The sequence below is a fragment of the Thamnophis elegans genome, chromosome 1 (assembly GCF_009769535.1).
Source record: "Thamnophis elegans isolate rThaEle1 chromosome 1, rThaEle1.pri, whole genome shotgun sequence".
In the NCBI taxonomy this organism is placed as follows: Eukaryota; Metazoa; Chordata; class Lepidosauria; order Squamata; family Colubridae; genus Thamnophis; species Thamnophis elegans.
This window is the reverse complement of record NC_045541.1, coordinates 120,854,802-120,868,054: the sequence shown is the minus strand read 5'-3', so window position 1 is coordinate 120,868,054 and position 13,253 is coordinate 120,854,802.

Here is a 13,253-nt window from a genome sequence, read left to right as displayed (position 1 = left end):
TGTTCATCCATTGGGGCAAAGAATTCAGTGACATCGTCTTGGCCACTCCCACCCAGTTACATGGCTGGCAAGCCACTCCCACCCGGTCACATGGCCGGCAAGCCACCCCCACAAAGGATAGATACCACACCGACAGAGTAGGTTCCAAAAATTTTTGAAACCCACCACTGTTTTAGATGCAATATGTGGTAAGAGCCAAAGACACTGCCTGCACCACAGATATGCTTTATTATTTTCCACTTTGAACTTCTTTTTCATTCAGATGAATGTCAAAATGAAATTAGTTCTTGCTTTATTGCTAATAGTGTGCTCTCCAAATGTACTAATAGAAAAAGCCCTATTCTGAGTAATTCTGTTACTAGAATCAGCTTTATACATCATTTTTGCAGTTCCCTAGAAACAAATAAAATATGCAAAATCTTATTTAGACTTTACTACAATTATAATAGTGTTCCAATTCATTCCCTCTGGTTTTAAAAGAAATCCAGTCATTTAAGTTAAAGTAGCCTAGGATTGAAAGTAAGTAAGATGACCTTGACAGAGATATACAGGCTCCATTGCTAAGCGTAAAGAGTGGAAGCATTTTCTAGGTCCACAAGAAGATAAATTTGGAAGTGGCTCAGGCAGGCATTTTCTGTAATTCACTAGAGCATAATAAGGAGCAAGTACAGCACAGTCAGACTTGCAAGATTCAATTATGATAGCCAAGTTCAATGAAAATAATTTTAGCCTTCCTATGAATTCATTTCCTGGCCTTTTTTATTGTGTGCATCTAATAAATCAATCAAAATATAGTTATCAGATGAACTAGAAGAATATGTAAACTCAAAAGTTGGTATTCAAGCCTTTCTGTCTGCCAACTGAATGCACACAACTGAAAGAATGAACTTTCTTTCCTCTCTCTTAGCTTCCTAAGTTTATGTTGAAGGATGGGAATCCCCTTTGCAGCAGATTTGCAGAAGGAAGTGTAAAAAAGGGTAGAAAAGAGGAAGATGGTAGAGCAACAGGAACTTCATCCACACAACTATGGATATCAGCTAATAAATGAAGTCCACATTTCATGAATAATTCTATAAAAATAATGAGCATATAGGTAGAAAACGCAAGGAAATGAAGCATTTGTAAGAAGATAACATTTTATGACAGGATAAAAATAATTGCCTGTTTTTTCATGTCTAACACAATTGCAAGGCTAAGGTTAGCTCCAAGGAAACAAGTAAACTATCGATAGAGACAGCATACAAATCTATTCAGAGCAGCAAATTAGCCAAGAAATCTGAACCAAGGGCCCATAATCAAAGAGGAACTTCAAACAAATGCATTTAGTTGAAGAATTAGCATGCATATATAGCAGCTTGATAGCATAGCAAATTTGCCCAAACAGTGCTTAAATAAATTAACTGAACATTTGCCTTCTACGTTTGTCTTCCACTATCTAAAACATTAGTCCATATTACTTTTATAACAATACCAGAATATACAAAAACACTAACAAGTGAAGATACATTCTAGAGCAGTGATGGTGAATCTTTTTCTTACGGCGTGCCCAAATTGCACACACACACACACTCAATCTCCCCAACCCCCTACCTGCCCATGCAAGCACAACACACCCCATCTTCCTGCATATGCACACATGATCCCTCCATAGGCTCCAGAGGCATTCCTGAAGCCTGAGGAGGGTGAAAATGACCTCCCCCGGTGGCCCTCCGGAAGCCGGAAACAGATTGTTTTTGAACTTCCAGATGGCCCGTTGGGTTCATTTTTCATCCTCCCCAGCCTCCGGAGGCTTTCCTGAAGCCTGGTGAGGGTGAAAACATCCTCCTCTGGTCCTATGTATGGGCAAAAAATCAGCTGGCTCATGCGCACATGCACACTGGAGCTGACAGTTGGTGTGCCACCTGTGGCATGCATGCTATAGGATCGCCATTACAGATCTAGATAATATATGTCTGTTATTATCTTCAATTTGACCAATTTGACTTCACACTATCTGTCTGGGGAGGGAGGGGTTATCAAAAACCAAATCTGGGACCAAATTCAGGCTTTTTCATTCAGATGTTTAAAACATGGACAATCCAAATGAACAACTGACTTTCATGAGCCGAAGTCTGTTCCATCCAGGCTTTTAAACTTCTGTTTGCATCTCCAACTTTTCTGATGGCAAAACCATTGGGTAAGGAGAAAAAGAGAACATTTTTTGTGAGGCCCAAGGTTAGAAAAAATTAAAAATCAAGATGATAGTCATGCAATCAATGTCTTGCTGTTGTGTCTTTCTGAGATATACGGCAGTGCTGGGTACTCCGAGATATCTCTCTATTACTCAAAGCACCACTGGTAACCTGTCTTTGATATGGTCATTTTGATCTTTCCTGAAAGAAATGACCTGGTGACAGTCTGTTGTGACAGGCCAAGTCCCAAAACAGATACAAGAGACATTCAATTAATGCTACTTCATTGTTGTAGGACTGTGATGACAAACCTATGGCACATGAGCAGGAGGTGGCACGCAGAGCCCTTTCTGTGGGCACATGTGCACGCATGGTGGTCTTTGCACGCATTGGAGTGCCAGAAACTCAAAGACCAGCTGACCGGTGTACATATGCACGCCAGCCAGTTAGTCTTTGGGTTTCCGTGCGCTCCAGCACACAGACACACAAATTTGCATGCACGCGGGCATTCCATTTTGGGTACTCGGTGCCAAAAGGTTCGCCGTCACTGTTGTAGGGTATGACTCTTATGAGGTGAGGTTACTTTAAGCTTCTTTCTCATAATTACTCAAATTTCTGGATAATCTCGTTTCCAAGTTCCTTCTTAACAGCCCTTTTATATATTTCCCAAATTTATCTCTAAATTCCTTTAGACCCTGCCCCAATAATTTATGCTATAATACCTACTTAATTAGGTTATTACAATCTGTATATATATATATATGCTGGTCTTGTTATATTCAGGTCTTTTCCTGTGTAAGATTGAGATTGTCTTGGCAACGTTTCAGCGAGGTCTCACTCACCATCTTCAGACTGGGTTTTGGGCTGAAAAACTGCATATATGTAGGCAACATTTTAAAAAATGGCTTTCTGCCTGGGTGGCTCTCAGAGTGATCCGATAGACAGAAAAGGGAAGCAGTATGCTCCCTCCCATATTTGGACATACCAGGGGGTGTGACACAACACACACACACACACACACACACACACACACACACACACACACACACACATATATATATATATATATATATATATATATATATATATGATGCACATAATAAATCAATACTAGGCCTCTGAGACTTGGAAATGAGATATAAAGTAACAGTATTAGCCATTTATTTACATATGTGTATTAAATATGCTAATAAAAGCTGATAGCAGTAGACTTATATACCGCTTCATAGGCCTTTCAGGCCTCTCTAAGCGGTTTACAGAGAGTCAGCATATTGCCCCCAACAATCTGGGTCCTCATTTTACCCACCTCGGAAGGATGGAAGGCTGAGTCAACCCTGAGCCGGTGAGATTTGAACCGCTGAACTGCTGATCTAGCAGTAGCCTGCAGTGCTGCATTTAACCACTGTGCCACCTTGGCTCTTAGCTGAGAATTATATTTTATATATTTTCCTAACTTTGGGGTGGATGCATTCTTGATTGCCCCAAGTATTTCCCCACTAATTCAAAATTCATAATAATTTTACATGTTTACAATCTGCACCTTTTAATTCTAAGAAAAAAATAAATTTCATTCTTTAATGAACTGTAGCTCATATTAGGAATCTCCCCAGTACAGAGCTTTCGAGCCAAGTGTTCAGATTACTGCAATTCCATCCAGATGGGCATTAAAAGATAGGTGCGGATTGAATGTAAAATCAGACAAGAAACCAGAAAGTTGCTATTACATAATTTCTATTGGTAGCCTTCTTTCCTGAAGAACTTTTACATAGTATTACACATTCCACAAATGGTCATGAGTTCAACAGTAAATGCCAGATAATAAAGAGAAATGTTTCCCGTGACCAGGCATAGGATTGTGTGTCACATAATATAAAGTTTATATTATTGAAGAAATCTGGTTAAAGGTATTTGAAATACAGGTAGAAATAGGGCTGCAGAAGTACTCAATTTACTTGGTTAAAAGACTCAAAATAATAATAATAATAAAATGAAACTTTTATTTTAGGTTTTGGCGATTAGATCAACTTTGTGGTTAAAGAAATGTTTTGTATCTACTAAAAATGTCAAGCAAAAAGTTGAGGATGTAACTTTTTTTGTACTGAAAAAAACAGAAATCACTGCTTTTTTCCTTTCTATATCTTTGCACTCTTTTGTTTCTTCTTTTCCCTTTCTTTTCTGATTATTGTTTCTATTTGTATTTACAATTATAATAAACTTTTATAAAATTCTTGGAGGGGGGGGGAAGGCAACCCTTTAACTGCTTCTTCCCCAGAAATGTTTCATTTCAAAATGATTGTTATACACTGGACCATTGTTCCCAATTATGGAATGATATAGCATTGTTCAGAAAATAAGTGCAAGTGGTAGATTTTAAACAGCTTCCATATTTTTATTATCTTCCATATATGCATTTGTTCTTCATTTCCAAGTCTAATAAAGGCCTAGTAATGAAAGGAAAGTCCACCAATCTCTAAATCATCAATCAGCTAGAGGAAGCTAACCGTAAGATATAACTTTAAGATAAATTTAAAAAATCAATTTTTCCGAACGTAGAAGAAATAGGCAAGTGTAGATTCACAAGCTGCTCTCACTGTGAGGGAGTAGACAGCTTTGGTAAATGTTCTAAAATAAATAAAATAAATAAATGTCTGAGGTTGACCAATTGTATGCTAGAAAGCAAAGTGACTCACATCTGTAGGACCTTCTAAATATATTGGCTTCTGAATAGGAACACTAATCAAGAAATATGCCTACTCAGCAATACTGGGCCGCAGTTGCTAAATGCTAGAAGTGAGGATGAAAATACTTACCAGCAAGATCAATTACGTTTTGACATTTTACAATCAGCCTTGTTTATTTCCCTGAAAAGTAGAGTCACTGATTACACTTTCATATTCAATACTTATAATCAAATCAATAACTTAGGGGAAACCAATAAAAACAATACATTTCTGAAACATAAGGTCACAGTTGTCATGAATATTTACATATATATTTCTATCTCACAATAATATCAATTTAATAATCCTGCAAGAACAACAACAAATAAGCAACCTGCCTAACTTGTAATCAGCGTGGATTGAATTTGATCTTAGACCCGAGACTATCATTCACTGCTATCAACCATGAGCAGCTCTATTTTGACTCTGGGCTGCAATAAGTCAAATAACTGTTTGAAGTTCTTTTGTTCTGAGAGGTATACAATATCACTACTACACAGTTCCTATGTTCAATTCAAAATATTCCTTTAAAGCCTTACATGACACAGGTCCAGTTTATTGGTGGGGCTATTTCCCTCAGAGGGCATCTAGGTCAAATAAAGTGAGATTATGTCCAGGCTCTTCCATTAAAGGTTATCATCTGATGAGGCTTTGGAGGCACATCTTCTCCATATCTGCCCCAGCCCTTTGCAATAGCCTTCTAATCTGAGATTCAAGGGCTCCCTTCTGTTTTAGCCTTCTGAGAGACCATAAATACCTGGGTCTTCTCTAAACATTGGGCTAGCTTGGAGATTGAGCTAGGAGGCAAATAGTTTGATTGGTCTACTCTGGTGGTTGATGGGAGTGGTTGTTTAATTTTTATTGAATTGTTTTTATTGGTTGTTGAACCAATGTGTAAGAAACCTTCCACTTTTGGAGTAGCTGATAACCTTGGCCCAGCTCTCAGAATTCTGGACTGATTCTGGACTAGTCTTCCACATACTCCTATTTGCAAATAACTCATTCAGGCAAATATCTGAGACTCTGTTTTGAATTGCATGATATTATCTCTTGACCTTGAGTAAACTGAAATATATCATAGCAACTGTAAGTAAGTCAATAATTGAAACCTGAAGCAGGGCAGAGAAGAGATATATCAGCCTACAGAGGGAACGGGGCCAGAGCAAGTGTCTCAGTAGGGATTCTCCCTAATTCTCTGGGCAGCAAAGGCAAAAGGGATGGAGTGCTTTCAAAATTTGCAAGACTCTGTTATGTAAACTTACAACAAAGATGGTATTACTACTTATGGCACCAATCCTCAAATTATGGCCTGTCGGCTGGATACAGTCCGCCAATGCAAAATATCCGGCTTGCAGAGTGGTGAGATTCAGCCCCGCTCCTCACCCCACTCTGCCCTTCACTGTCAGCCTTATCTTCCAGCGAGCATCCTCTCCATTTGCACTTCTGGTTAGTTATTTCACTGGTTGAGCTGCACTTCTGATCACACTACTGCCGCCAAGGTAAGGCCGAAGGGTGCTGGGGAGGACCAGTTGACTGAGGGGTGATCTTGCCAGTGCAGCCACATGATCCAGGGCCAGTGGGTGAGTAGAGGAGAGGCTGCTGCTGGCTTGAAAAGCAGCTCTGCTGCCAGCTTGTAAAGTAGTGCTTTAAAAGTCTTTAAAAATGCTTTAAAAACAGCCTTTCAGGATGTTTTTCACAGCTATATGATCCAGGGCCGGTGGGTAAGTGGGGGAGGAGCAAATACAGCAAGGACAAAGGCAAAATGGACTACTAAATTGGCCATGCCTACCCAGTCACATGCCCACCTAGCATGCCTACCCAGTCATATGACCACCTAGCCATGCCCACCCAGTTGGTGCAGCTCCCCAACAGTCTGAGGGACCCTGAATCATCCCCGTTAAAAAAGTTTGAGGACCCCTGATTTATGGTTTTAGTTATTGTCTGGACCACCTCAAAAAACAGACACATGGTTTATCATCTTCAGATTTCCTAGTGTTCTGTCACAGCAGCATCTAACGATTTGGATGAACTTGTCAAAACTAAACAAAGTCAGATCTAATTAATATTCAAATGGGAAGCCAACAGGGAATCTCAGAATCCTTAAGCTTGACTAGAAAGCAAAAAAAAAATTATAATCCTGGAAAGTAATGACAAGTTACTTCTCTACTGTTTGCAAGAAAGTGACAGAGATACAATATGTCCATGTAATCACCATGAGTCAAGTTGAATGTGAGGAAACCTTTTAAATATGGACAATTCTTTCAGTCCTATTCCTATCCATAATAAAATATATTCATAATAACTATATTATTCATATTAATGATTCCCATCACATTTTTGGCTCATTGTGTAAGGTGACCAGACGTCCCGATTTTGGTGGGACAGTCACGATTTATAACAATTTGTCCCATGTCCCGGGCCATTTTTAAAAAGTCCCGATTTTCTGGCTTCATGCTGAAAGTCCAGTGGATTTGCTTAAGAAATCCTAACCGGGGCAAGACAAAAGACATTCTGTCTAAACCCTCTCTATGTCTCAGTACTTTCATTGAAGATAAAACGTTAAAGCAAGAAAACGCCCCCCCTCCCGCCCATTTTACTTACTTTTATAAGAAAAGATGACCCAGTACCATAGAGCTCCAGGAAATACTTGGCTAGAGAAGTCGTGAGTGTTCCTTCCTGGATTTTCTGGAGGGGAGGGGCACGGAGGTTGGAGGTTGGCTCGTGTGGAAAAAATGGTGGCAAAGTTTCTTTGGAAAATATTTCCCTGACTAATTTCACCATTTTAATTTGCTCAGTTCTTTGTATTAATATCTACATCATTCTGGATTGACTTGGAGTTCCTGTCTGCTGGTAAGTGAGCTGGGTTTTTTTCTTTTATTTTTTTAATGTATTTTAAAATAATATTTTATTTATTCTGCATAGGATTTTTTAAAATAGTTTTATTCTGTGTGGATTCTTTTTTTAAATTGTCTTAGACTATTTAAAAATAGATTCCATCCAAAATAAATTGAAGTGAAACCATTTTTAAAAATTCTATGCACAATACTTTGAAATATATTGTGCATAGAATTTTTAAAAATAGTTTTACTTCAATTTATTCTGTGTGGAATAGTTTAAAATGTTTTACTTCAATTTATTCTGTGTGGATTCTTTTTTAAAATTGTCTTAGACTATTTAAAAAAAGATTCTATCCAAAATACAAAATACCAGCTGCAGTTATTCACTTAAGAACTGTGGCAAGAAAGGTGGTATAGTGACCAAAGTTACAATGGCATTGAAAAAAGTGACTGATGACCATTTTTCACACTTAGCGACCGTTGCAGCATCCTCATGGTCACGTGATCAAAATTTTGATGTTTGGCAACAGTTACAATTTATATTTGTAAATTGTAGTTATGTTGAAATTAAAAAAATATTACAATACTATTTTTGCGTTATATGAAAATTTTTGTTGCTCCGTATAAAATTTTTAATCAACACCCCCCCCCCCCGGTCAAAGGTGTCCCTCTTTACCAATCTGAAAATCTGGTCACCTTATCATTGTGGCATGTTTTTAACTCTGGGAACTGAAGATGATAAGTGATGAAGGAACCAGGTAGCTTTGAACTGAGCAGACCAAAGTGGCTGTCAGCACTGAAGCCATTTTGGGAGCATCTTCAGGGCTGCCACAGCAAGGCTGGTTGGAGCTGTGGGAACATGGGGGGGGGGGAGAGATAGAGATAGCTGGGGAATGTGTAGCCAAAATAGCATTCTTTCCAGTGGGAGCCAAGGACACTACCAGGTGGTGGAAGGGCATGGACAAAAGCCAGCTGAAGTTGGGACTGCAACCTGATTGGATCATGTGATGGACATGTGACCTAAGGGGAAAAACTTTGGGTTTTGATTTGGATGGGGAAAACCTCGGGTCCTTCAGAGTCAGGTTTTCACCAACCATGCCAATATAACATTCTTAATAAATCCATAATTTAAGAAAACTCTAGGCCTCAGGATTTTGATTACTTTGGGTCTGTTATTTGGAACCCTGACAGTGGCTACTTTAAGTAAGGAGTCCCTGCAGATTTTATTCTGCTACTTGTTGCTGACAATAGGGTGTGTGTGCGTGCTCATATCCATTTCAAGGGCATTGAGCCAGTGCTGTACAAAGACATTTCTGTGGTCATGTGGCCAGCATGATGTCATGGAGTGCTGTTACCTTCCTACCATAGTGGTACCTATTTATCTACTCTCATTTGCATGTTTTTGAACTGCTCATTTGGCAGGAGCTTGGGCAAGGGAGTTCACCCCATCATCTGACCCTCAGGACTAGAACCTGGGCTGCCAATATTCTGGGCTGTCTTAGGCACTGAGACATCTTATCTCTGATATTTTAAGAGCATTATTGAAATTCTGCAGCAAATCACAACTACTGGATTTTAAAATTATCATCTTGAATTGGGGGGGGGGGCATTGTTCTCCCCAAGGTGTGTGTGTGTGTGTGTGTGTATTTATAAAATGAACAAATAAAACTAGCCATAGGGTAAACCCAGTACTTTACACCTTCATGTGAAGAAATGTATTATTCAGTACAAATTTCTGCCACATAATTACAAAAATTATGCAGAATCAAAGGGCAATTAACAGAGATGATATTTGTATAGGCAGAAAAGGAACTTTTGTGATGATCCAGCCAGATCAACTTTTAAGGAAGTTAATGGAAATTATTTAAGAAAAAAATCATCTTTTTTATAGCTATAACAACTATTTTTCCATTTTTATTTTATTATTCCTCTTGTTTTGCAAGAGGAAAATTGTGCAAATACTCACACAATTTCCCAGGCATGTGATATTATAAAACGCCTTATAAATAAATCCACTGCTGGAATCAATAAAGTGTTTGACCAAAGTAAATAAAAATAACTTGTTTTTTTTTTATTCCCTTTCTTCTCTTTTCTCTGACATTTGGGCAAGAATAGTTAGACAAAAGCTATGAGAACATTTTGGGAGAGGTCATCAGAAAACAGATACTTAGCAAGTTCATGTAAGGTAGGTAGGCTGGCACACACCAAGCTCTTAGCATTGTGCAGACAACTCTACAAAGTACTCCAAATCTATCAATTAGTGGAAAAATTAGAAGCTTTGCTGGAATTCTGCCTTTCCAAATGGAACATTTTTAGTTAATGGATTTCATAATTCTGCAAATAGGCATGAAGTAGGGATTTTCCCCCTCCCTTTCATTCAATCATGTCTGATTCGTGAAGACTGCCTGGACCAATCCCAGCAGTTTTCTTGGCAAGGTTTTTCAGAAATGGTTTGCCATTGCTTCCTTTCTCAGGCTGAGAAAAAAGACTGGCCCAAGGTCATCTCTCTGGCTTCATCCCCATGGTGGGACTAAAACTCACAGTGTCTAGCCCAATGCTTATACCAAACTGGCTCTCATGAAGTAGTTAAAATTTCTGCAGCTTATTTTTGGTGCCTTAGACCAAATCAAAACAAGTAGTAATTTACACAGCAATATTAATATGAGTGCTACAACTTTCCTTATTATCAACCATTTTAAGAGAACCTCTTTCATCAAACCAGAAGTGTACTGTATATTGTGAAGTTTTATAAGTATTCCGTATTATAATGTGATCACTATTAAAAACCTGTTTTTCTGTGTTACATTTATTACTTTAACATTCGATATCAAACCTTTCAAGGAAAGTTCTCAAGGCTCCACATCCCAAAGAAAATAAGACTAAAGTTTTTTTTTATGTTTCATACAATGCTTTCCATTCACATATCGTTGAAGGACCAGAGGAAAACAGAGAAATGCAATATCTTTCCAAATGTGCATTGCAAGAAGGTCTATTGGGAAATACAGAATTTACTTTTCACTAAATAATGGGAATTGGGATGAAAATATAGCACTATTTAAGAGTAGCCTAGTGGGAAGAAGCCACTACTTAAATAACCCTACAAATTCATGGCTACATATTGTTCTCAAAATAACACTAATCATTGCAAGTAAACTTGGATTTCTTTAACCATTTTTGTACAGAACAGCCTTCGCCTTCCATATATTCACTGGTGTTGATACAGCCTAAAAGGCAAGGGCTTTAAAACATTTCTGACCACAAATCTTCATTGATGTCATATGTGCTCACAAAGCAGTCTCCACTTATGATCAAACACAGCAGCTTTATTCTACACATAGAAGCTAACACAAAAAAAAATTGTTGCAATACCTTTGACTGCACCTGCTTATAACAAACTATTCTGGATAGACCCAAAGATGCTTTTTCAAGAGGCAACTGGACCTCCTGTTTTTTTCTTTGAAGACATTTCAATTCTCATCCACATTTCGCTTCTCATCCAAGAACCTTCTTCATCTTGGATGAGAAGCAAAACATCTTCAAAGAAAAACCCAAAAGTCCAGTTGCCTCTTGAAAAAGTACCTTGGGGACAACCATGACCTGGATGACTGAAAATCTCCATAGACATCCTGGATAGAAAAATTACCTCCAGATCAATGAATGCATATTAAGAGCATATGTGCATAAGTGGATAGGTTAAAGAAGACCCAGTTCAAGCCCATCCATAACCAGACAAGATCAATTATTATTCCTAGCACAGACAATATTGCAAGATTGGAGAGGGGGCAGCAGTACATACGGTCTTCCACTATGGAAGGGGAAATGGTATATAAGTCCAGGGAATAAAATTAGAAATAAAAAAAGAAAATGAATATCTCTTGAATTATCAGTGTGAACATTTATGCATCTGAGTCTTTTTTCCAAAGTCTTCATTACTGCCCCACCAAGTGCTAGTCTCTGCTTTCTTTTGAACTGCTGCTTCTTTCCTTTTGCTAATCAATCCTAAACCACCACCCCCAAAATCCACCCATTGTAACTTGGTTGCTGTTATCTGTTGTCATTAGTTGGGCCTTTTTAATATTTAATCATAGGGTTCTTTCACTGTATTCCTTGACTTTCATTATTAGATATTTGCATATCATTTGTTTCAGTTATCAGAGTACTATCATCCAATCAAGCAGATTAATGATGCTTTTCCCTTCCTATTTTGAAACTACACTCAGTTTCTTGCAATCTGTCCTCCCCCCCTCCCTCCCTCCCTCCCTCCCTCCCCCCCTCTATCTATCTATCTATCTATCTATCTATCTATCTATCTATCTATCTATCTATCTATCTATATATATATATTCAGAATATAGGTTCAATTGAGTGTACAACATTATCTCACTCCCTTGATAATCTGGAACTAGTTGTTACACCATGTTCTGTTTGGACTATGATTTTATGACCTATGTGTACATTTTGTGTGAGGACAATGAGATTTCAATTCATTTGCTAAATTGTATGGCCAGTCAGCACCTTGTGACTCTGGTTGGTGTACAATAGGAAAACAGTTTAATAATACAGACAACCGAATAATAGACATCTGGAGTAGAGTGGACCAATAATCTCTACAAGAAGCCATGTGACACACTCCAAACTGCCTTTCTTTTGCATTAGTCCAAGACCCAGGGGAAAACCCCAATTTTGAGGGCTCTTTTAAACAAATCTTTGGGGGACATGTTTTTCCAGATGGGAGGCACTTCAACAGAGAAAGGCAAACTTGGTTCGATCCTATCAAATGAAACTCTTTACTGGATGGGGCCTGAAGCATCCCTGATCATGTATGTTCTGGGATTTTCCTAAGGACAATTGGCATTTTAACATGGTTAGTATAATCAAAGACTTTATTAATTATGTATTAATTTCCTTTTGGGATTCTTCAGCTTTCTCATTTATTCAGCATTGTTTTGGTTCCGCAGCCTTTTCTTAAACTATCTTGAATATCTAGCATAGTTGGGTTGTGGAAATCTTGGATGTTAGTTTTAGAATCCAATTTATTTCTAGTTTTGTTAAGGTAGATGTTCTTTCACTCCCCTTGCCAACTGCCTGTTGATGCAAAGGGAAATGTCAAAAAATGGATCATCAAACAAATCAATCCAGAGTTCTCACTGAAGGCAGAAATGATCAGACTCAAGCTACCCTATTCTGGATACACTATGCAGAGTCTTAGCTCTCTGAAGCCCTAAATATGAGAAAGTTAGAAATGAAGAAGAGAATGACTAGCAACTAGTGGATGGAGTCAGTTACAGTAGTGATAGGTACACCATTGGGGAAGCTGAAGGACCAGTAAGGGGCCCTCTGGAACGAGCTCCCCGTGGAAATTCAGACCCTCACCGCCATCCAGGCTTTCCGCAAAGCCCTCAAGACCTGGCTGTTCCGACAGGCCTGGGGCTGATGAGTTCCTGTCCCCACTCGAATGGTGTGTCTGTTGAATTGCTTTTAAATTGTGGTATTGTCTGTCCATGTCTTTTTTGCCCTATTTGTAC